Source organism: Mustela nigripes, chromosome 16, assembly GCF_022355385.1.
Source record: "Mustela nigripes isolate SB6536 chromosome 16, MUSNIG.SB6536, whole genome shotgun sequence".
In the NCBI taxonomy this organism is placed as follows: domain Eukaryota; kingdom Metazoa; phylum Chordata; class Mammalia; order Carnivora; family Mustelidae; genus Mustela; species Mustela nigripes.
Window position 1 is genome coordinate 10,084,973 of NC_081572.1, and position 8,503 is coordinate 10,093,475.

Here is an 8,503-nt window from a genome sequence, read left to right on the forward strand (position 1 = left end):
GCATTGCTCACTGAGTTGGAAGAATGGAGGTGCCATTTGTTCAATTCAAAAAATGAAAGTATAAAGGATGACAATGTTCGGTCCATTGAATAGCAGTGGGGTTACCAAATGCTATGATTGTGATGCCTACAAAAACCATGTCCACAATACCATACTAATGGTATAGTGATTGCTGTGGTAATTCACTTGTATATAACTAGTATAGTCCCTTACTTTCCACACAAAAAGAAGTGTGGTGACTCTAAACAGCTCTTGTCTCCAGGACACAACGCTGGACTTTACTCACCTCCTGGTTCTGCTCAGTCCGTACTCCCGTGCTTCTGTTTCACAAGCTGCTGCAGCAGATCAATACCAAATTCAATGCCGAATGGAGAAGTCGTGTCCACTGTTTACAACAAGAACAGAAAAGATTTGATGCAGTCATGCAGAAGAAACACACAAAATAATCTGCCTATAGCAATATAATGCATGGAAATATTGTCCTGGTTTCTCCATCATGCTTAACTTCCGGGAGTGTAAAGCATAGTACATTTTGCTTCTGTTGGGTTTCTTTCAGGTCTGCTAGTTTGTGATTTTGCTCTCCTTAGTTATTTTTCTCCAAATGTTTCTCTAGCTTTTCAACTCCTGATGCCAATGGTGCAATCTTATCATCGGCTCAATATTGTTATCGAACACAGCTAAATAAAACTTTAGTCATAAGGAAATGGAACCGCTTTCTATTCCCACAAAGCCTAAATTTAAATATGTGTAACTTTGCTCAAATTAGTCACACCACATTCTCCTTGAGTGTTATCTAACCACCCACAAGTTGGCTCAATTCTGACCCAAATAAAAGGCAAGCTAAACACACGACAGGAACAGGCTTCTTGCTGTGATGATCTTGGTGTATGGCTCATAGTCTTTAATGTCCTGGCACCTTCTCAAGATTATTTGCAAGTCCAGGGAAGGATTTTACTCTATCATCTATAAATAGAACTCAACAGTACATTACCAGAACACTAGAAGGTCAGTTAATAACTTAATAGCTCATCAAAGATGGCCGAGTGTGTCTTTCAGGTAAGTGCTACTTGGACAGAGCTATTTTGCTCATGCTCTGCAGACTCAATGGGCTGGCTTCCTGCTAGGGGTGCCCTGAATCAGAGATCGACTGCAGAATTTTTGTGGTCCAGGCTTTGTGCTAGGTGCCTTGTTTTGTGATGTTACTTTTGGATTATTTTCCCAAAGTAGAGACAGAATGTCCTGAATTACCCATTGTTTGGAAAAGTCTCACATGAGATGTGAAGAGTACATAATTGTGGAAAGACTGGCCAAGTTTGTGGGTGAGTAGATATTTTTCTGGGGCAGAGCCAACTAACTAATCAAGTAGTAACCTAACCCAAGAATTTAATCTCCAAAAATTATCCTTTAATAGTACTTCTCAAAATTTTCCATTAAATGAAAAACCTAAAAAACAAAACAAGAGAAATGAGTATGTTACCATTAACCCTACCCCAAATCCTAGGGAGATCTGAGAATATAACACAAAAAAATTGGGCTGAAGCTCAAAATATTCTGGTTTTAGGATTTTTTTTTTTTTTTTTAATCTGTGTTGATTTTGAATTCTGGATGTTTTCCTCAAAACACCTGAACTACAAATTAATCCTTTGCACTACTTCTCAGTTAAATTATTGAATTCTTCTTATTCTCAATACTAATTATGGAATTAAATTAATGCTTCTGAAATGTATACCATGTTTTCCTTCTGGCTTCTCATAGATCCTGGCAGTGTTACTACCATGAACAGAGTCATTTGGAAACCAGACTCCTACACGTGAAAAATAAAGTGCAGGCAAATATAGGAAAGAATATATAGTAGCTGAAAAATATGGTGTAGCATGTGAAGTTAATGGAAGAGGAGACAATGCCGTTAGAAGGATGGACCATGGATGTCTTTTAAAGCAACCCGTTCTTTGTCTTAATTGAGAGAAATGACTTTCTCTTTGGCCAGATTGCATGGTAAAAAGCTGTAACAGTGAGAAGGCTGTATTAAATTAATGGCTACTTCTCTACCCAAATCATCTCATTTTTAGGCATATCTCTTTTGCAGAATTAAAAATGTAGTAACTATTAAAGTGTGGTTCTTAAGTTCTTTTCTAGAAATTGAAGCTTCAAATTTAGAATGTCTGTATGACAAAATACAATCAGGGTGAAAATGCCCTGTGTCACTGTGATGGTTAATTTTTGTATCAATATGATGTGACTGGGCTGTGATGTCCAGTTGTCTGGCCAGTCATCATGCTGGATGTTTTGTGAAGATATTTGATAGACGTGATTAACACTTACAATGTGTCCACTTTCAGCAAAGCAAATGATCCTCCAAAATGCATGTGACCTACATCCAAGCAGTTGAAAGTTTTAAGAGCAAAACTGAAGTTTCTCCCAAAGGAGAAGCAATTCTACCTCAAGATTGCCTAAGTTTCCTGCCTGCTGGTCTAACTAGCCAATTTTGGACTCAAGACTACTATCTCGGGGCATCTGAGGGGTCAATGAAGCAGCCAGTCTACAACTCTTACTTTAATTTCCAACCTTCCCCCTAACCTACAGATTTCAGACTTGCCTTCCCTGACAATCACATGACTGATTCTTTAGAATAAATCATTCTCTGTCTCTCCTTCTCTGTATATCCTATTGGTTCTGGTTCTTTGGAGAACCCTGAATAATTATCAAATGAAGGGAAGAAGATGGATAATGTAAGGCACTGAAACCTCTTGTTGTAAAACAGTCCATAGTAAAAACAGTATCTCAGGGCACCTGAGTGTCTCAGTAGGTTGAGTGTCTGACTCTTGGTTTTGGCTCTGGTCATGATCTCATTGGGATCAAATCTTGGGTTTTGATTCTGCTTGAAGATTCTCCCTCTGACCCTCCATTCTTCCTCACGCATATGAGTGTGCTCCGTCTCTCTCTCTCTCTCAAATAAAGTAATCATAAAACCCCCCCCCACGATATCTCAGTGTTTAAACATTCTGAAGTCTAAAAAGAAACACTGAACAATATCCACAAGCCCCAAAGAAGGCCATCCCCCTATTGCTTTCCTGAAAAAAGTTCAGTGGGCTGGTGTGCTAGTCTTATTTTATCACCATCCTAGGCCACTGAATCGCCCTTAATGACATACAGACCTGCCTTTTTCTGCCAGACTGAGGGCAGGAACCAGGTTTTTGTTATCTTTGTATCCAGATTGAATAAAAGATTATTGATTGCCTGGGAACATGGTTCTAATTTAAAATGGAATATAACAAAAAATCAAAATTCATCATAATAAAAATGGTTTTGGTCATGTTTCCTCAAACATACTTTTTTCTTAAAAAATATTGAAATAGTTGAATGTTCACTTTAAGTCAAAAGAACAAATCATATGCAATATAATCTGAAGTATGGAACCATCTGAAGTCTTTTAAACTATACACATGTAACTAAAATAAAATTAAGAATTGAGGTGATACTTCAGGACCATATTTAAGGTGAAAATCTTCTTTATTTGGAATTGTCAAGTAAATCTACTTTAGGGTTATTTTTCACTCAATTTGACTTTTCCTCCAATTTCCTTTGCATCTGTGGGCAGTTTCAGGTCTATTTTGAAGAGAAAGTGAATGTGGGGCCAAAATAACCGGAAAAAGTTGTATTTAATAGTGAAAAGTGTCTTTAAAATGTGATGTACATTTTGCATCTGAATTCTTGGTTTCAGAGTAGAAAACCTTGGAGGAAAAGTTGATCCCATCTTTTTCATGCAAGAGCAGCTTTAAAAAAATAAAGTCATCCACTCCTTACCTTTTAAAAACCACAAAGTTCTTTGCAGAACTGTCTGTTCATGTCCTCTGCCCATTTCTTGATTGGATTATTTGCTCTTTGGGTGTTGAGTTTGCTAAGTTATTTATAGATTTTGGATACTAGTCTTTTATCTCTGACACATTCAGTTTGTAGAATCCTCTCCATTCTGGAAAAAATCCTGGCACATCCACATGACCTCATCTACAACTACTCTTCCCTTTTCAACTTTGGTTCAGCCACATGGATCCCCTCGCCTTCTCTCAAACATGCCGGGAACACTCAGAGCCTTGCTATAGCTATTCCATCTACCTGAACCATGCTTCTCCCAGGTATCTATATTGTTCACTCCTGACTCACCACCTCTAGGTCTTCCATCAAATATTGACTACTTCATGAAGCTCCCTTTGACAATTTTATTTAAAAATGTAGAGCTATGATAGGCAGCTTGGAAGATGGCTCCCTAATATCCCTGTTTCCTAGTGTTCACGCTCTTGTGAAATCCCTCCCCTTGAGTATTGGCTGGAATAAGTGACTCATGTCTAATGAATAGAATTTGGCCAAACTGAGGGGACATCACTTTCAAGATTAGGTTTGAAAAAGACTCTGTCTCTCTCTTGTTTACTTGCTGCTTGCTCTAATGGAAACCAGCTGCCATGTTTTGAGATATTTTATGGACAGCCCACATGGCAAGGAACTGTGGAAGGACTCTCGCCAGCAACTAGTGGAGAACTGAGTCCCCCCTCCATCCAACTGCCCCAAAGAAACCAGTCCTGCCAAGTACCATGTGATGGAGCTTGGAAGAGAATCTTCCCCCATGCAAGGCTTGAGATGGTTAGTCCCAGTGGACACTTTGACTGCAGCATGTGATCCAGAGGACCCAGACAGCCTGGATTCCTGACCCAGAAAACTGGAGATGACAAATGATTGCTGCTCTCAGACACAGTTTTGGGGAAATTTGTTACACAGCAATAGATAATGAATACAATACTCTCACTCCTCCAGCCCCCATCTCCAGTAACTCCTCCCTCCATCGTATTTTCCTCTATACTGCTTATCACCACTAACATGCTTTTAATTTTACTTCTTGATAGACTCTTCCAACATCTACTCTAAAATGAAAGGTTCATAATGCCAGGAATTTTTGTCTTTTTCTTTTCACTAATATGTCCTTTTCATCAATTTATGTCTAATCAATGTCTGGCACAGTCAGTCAATAAATATTTGTTGAATACATGCTATATTATGCATTGACCAATCCTCTGTTTTTCCTCCTTCAGTAGTCTCAAATTCTGAAAGAAAGTGGTTTCACCCATTAAACAATCTTCCACTCAACCTTTAAGCTTTAGGGCTTGTCACTTAATAAATATTTGCTGAGAGAATCAATCAATAAATCAATCAGAAAAAAAATGTTTCTTGCTAAATTCGGGACCAGCTAAATCAGGGAAATGACAGGATGATCCATTATCTCTATGTCAGTGTCTTATAGGGGTTAAGGAGCTGAGATGATGATGGTAAAAACAAAATAAGACAAAAACAAAACAAATTTTAAAAAGCAAAGAAAAAAAAGAGAGAGAATTCTGGAATTTGCTTTTCCACAAACAAAATGTTGGTCATTGTCTTCTTAAGAAAATGAACTTCTTTCCCATTATTTAAAAAAAAAAAATCTATTAGTGGCAAAAACAAATAGAGTTTCCTCCATGCTGGAGGAATTGCTTTTACCAATGCAACATAAGTAATTGTAGAAGAAGAGCAATGCCAGCCTTCCCTTGGTAAAAAGAATCAAGGTAGATTCTTGAGGACTAAGGCTTCAGTCATGTTGAGTTATAGAGCTGTGATGATTGGTTCTAGGTATGTTAATAACAATATCCATGAACAAGGCATCACTCAGAGGTTCATAGGAAGAGCGTACTGGTGACCTACATGTTCTCAGACATATCCATGCACAAGGACCACACATGAGAGATCTTTGGGGGGCATTTCCTCTTTGCCCTTTATATCAAGCCTATTGTGTGCTAATGGAAAGCATGCACATTTTATTCCTAAACATAAGTTCAAGACCACTGTTCCTAGAACAGAGAGATAACATAGAAGACTTGAGGATAAATTCATATGGGACAAAAGCTGAGGAGTTTGTTCAGATGATGGGTATTATAAATTTGAAAAAAAGATTTACCTAAATATATGAGTTGCTTTAGCACTAAATATTTGCTCTAAATGTTCTTTATATGTCTACCTTCTTCCCTAAAACTATACTTTTTGCCAATTCCTAATTTTCAACTAACTCATATCCAAGCCTTCACTTGGACTCACCACTAATATATATATATATTTGCACTATATATATATATATAGTGGAAGAAACATAGTTTTTCCAAAATCCTTGAAAACTCTTGTTCTCTTGCAAGTCAAAATATACTTTTTTAGGAAAGTGTTTTCAAATAGCATGCTACTCAAGTCTTTTCTTCCAATGTCAAATGTGGTCATGGTCTTGTTTTGAATGAAACTAATGTCTTGGATTTATGACAGTTCTCATGTTCTAAAAATAATTGTAAGCAGGAGTTACATCTGCCAGTTACCTCCGGTTCCTCATTGTGTCTTCCTCCTTCTCTGTCTTTGTCTTTGTCTCTGTCTCTATCACTCTCTCTCCCTCTGCTATTTGAATGGACATGAACTCTGGACCCTGTTCGCCTTTAAACCTCTTTTTAGCTTCATTTCAAGAACTCCTTAAATGGCATTCTACAAAACAGCTGTAGGTTAGGTTCCTCATGTCACTTTACTAGTTAAGATCTGACATAGAGAGTAGTTGGCCTACAGTTTCCAAAGTAAAGTGGCAAAGATACATTAATCTAATGTTTCTTCCTGAGGCTCTGACTCTTGCCTAATTATAACATTAATGCTCAGCAGAAATACTCCTCAGGACTATTTTCCTAAAGACCTTTCAGGTTAGTAAGATCATCTAAGAGCTTAATGTACCTGATCAAAATCCACCTGGTTTGTAGAAAAGTTCTTGTTTACCAACCATACCCACTGCCAACAGAAACAATTCAATTAGAAAAGATAGAGAAGTCATAGTTTCCAGAGGGCAAAGATAACATATCCACACTTGTCTCAATAAATACCCAAGAACAAAATTTCTAAGATTTTAATGCACGGGGTGGGGTGGGGGGAGCTATAGAGAATTTAAAGTGAACACAACAGAATGAAATTCTCTACTTCTAATTTATGATAGGATTAACCTAGAACTGGGTACCTGGCTGGTTCAGTCAGGAGAACATGAGACTCTCGATCTCCCAGTCATGAGTTCAAGGGGCATAAAGCTTACTTGAAAATAAAAAAAGGCCTCACAAAGAAGCCTGGAAAAAAGAGAAGGATATTAAAATAAGTCTATAGATGTGCATATTTTTTTATTTCCTCTCGTATCATTATTTACAATTCTCAGGGAAAATTAACCTATTTTTCTTGAAGTTTTTTGAGGGGATGTGTAAAAGCGCACTTCCATGCTTAAAGCTATATATCCATACATGTGTATACACTTAAACAGGATGCAATTATTTGCTTTAAGGAAAAATTACAGAATATTCCATATGGTATTGGATATGGAATACAATAAAGTCACTTTTAGACATGTACATATATCATGTCATGTAAAAGTTATTTAATAAACTCTGTAAAGACCAATTGGAGAATACCTTGGACCAACATTTCAAAATAACTCAAGGAATATGACACTCTACTTACAGCACTTATATAGGAAATTAAATTATCTCAGTTGTCTTTAACTCAACATTGACATTGACATTGCTGCCCCTGAGACAGAAACTAGCGTGAACAAAGCACAGGCTGAATGACTTTGTATAATAACAAAAATAGAGCAATGCTTACCTTTATTCACTCTCCCCGCAGAGGATCTATGAGCTGGGTGCTCCCAAGTGAGCAGGGATAAAAATGTTCTTTAGTTAATAATAAAGGAAAGAAAAACTCCAGACACCAAGAACCTGAGTTAACCATTGACACAGGTTTGTTCCTACAGTTCCACCTGAAAATCTACATAGGCAGCCCTTGGCATCTTATAAAGCAGGTGATAGCCGGTCAGCTGAGACAGAGGTTACCTCACAGCCCCGTCCCTCTGGAGGAGGTACAGCGTGAAGGGCATTCAGGCATATCCTGACTAAGTTTTCACCAGGTCAGGGATAGAAAGGAGGAAAATTTCCTGGGCCAGAAATATGTTCAACAAATACGGATAAACAGGGTTTTTGAGAGGTGACCTATGGAAATGCTCCTACCCAATGCAAAGAAATCCTTCTTACCAGAACTCTTTGTCTACCTCTCAGCCAGTGAGGGCTGAGATCCAATGCCAATGAAAACTGAGACAGGACAGCTAGAAATAACTAAGCATCCATTCATTCCTTTATTTGCCATGCCTCTAATGATTAGTCACCCTGTGCTAGGTGCAGTTCCGAAGAACTAGCCTAGCATCTTTGAATAAACCCTGATAAATGTTTTTCAATATTTCCTTAGTGATTCGGGGTCTCTTCTGATTCCATATAAATTTTAGGATTATTTGCTCCAGCTCTTTGAAGAATACCGGTGGAATTTTGACCGGAATAGCATTAAAAGTATAGATTGCTCTAGGCAGTATAGACATTTTAACAATGTTTATTCTTCCAATCCAAGAGCATGGAATGGTCTTCCATCTTTA

At 37.8% G+C, this 8,503-nt stretch overlaps 1 protein-coding gene across 6 annotated transcripts in view; it reads right to left on the bottom strand.

Annotated features, from left to right (window-relative positions):
* Positions 1–7,755, bottom strand: part of KCNJ16 (potassium inwardly rectifying channel subfamily J member 16) — a 54,052-nt gene extending 46,297 nt beyond the window's left edge. For 5 of the 6 annotated variants that reach the window (XM_059379256.1, XM_059379261.1, XM_059379258.1 and 2 more), the window contains exons 1-2: positions 7,687–7,755; positions 287–385 (exon numbers count right to left, since the gene is read on the bottom strand). The gene's annotated coding sequence lies outside the window, so the exon portion shown is untranslated. Of the gene's footprint in view, positions 1–286; positions 386–6,777; positions 6,826–7,686 lie in introns of those variants that run through there. The other variant, XM_059379260.1, reaches the window with a different exon arrangement.
* Positions 7,756–8,503: the final 748 nt, after the last annotated feature.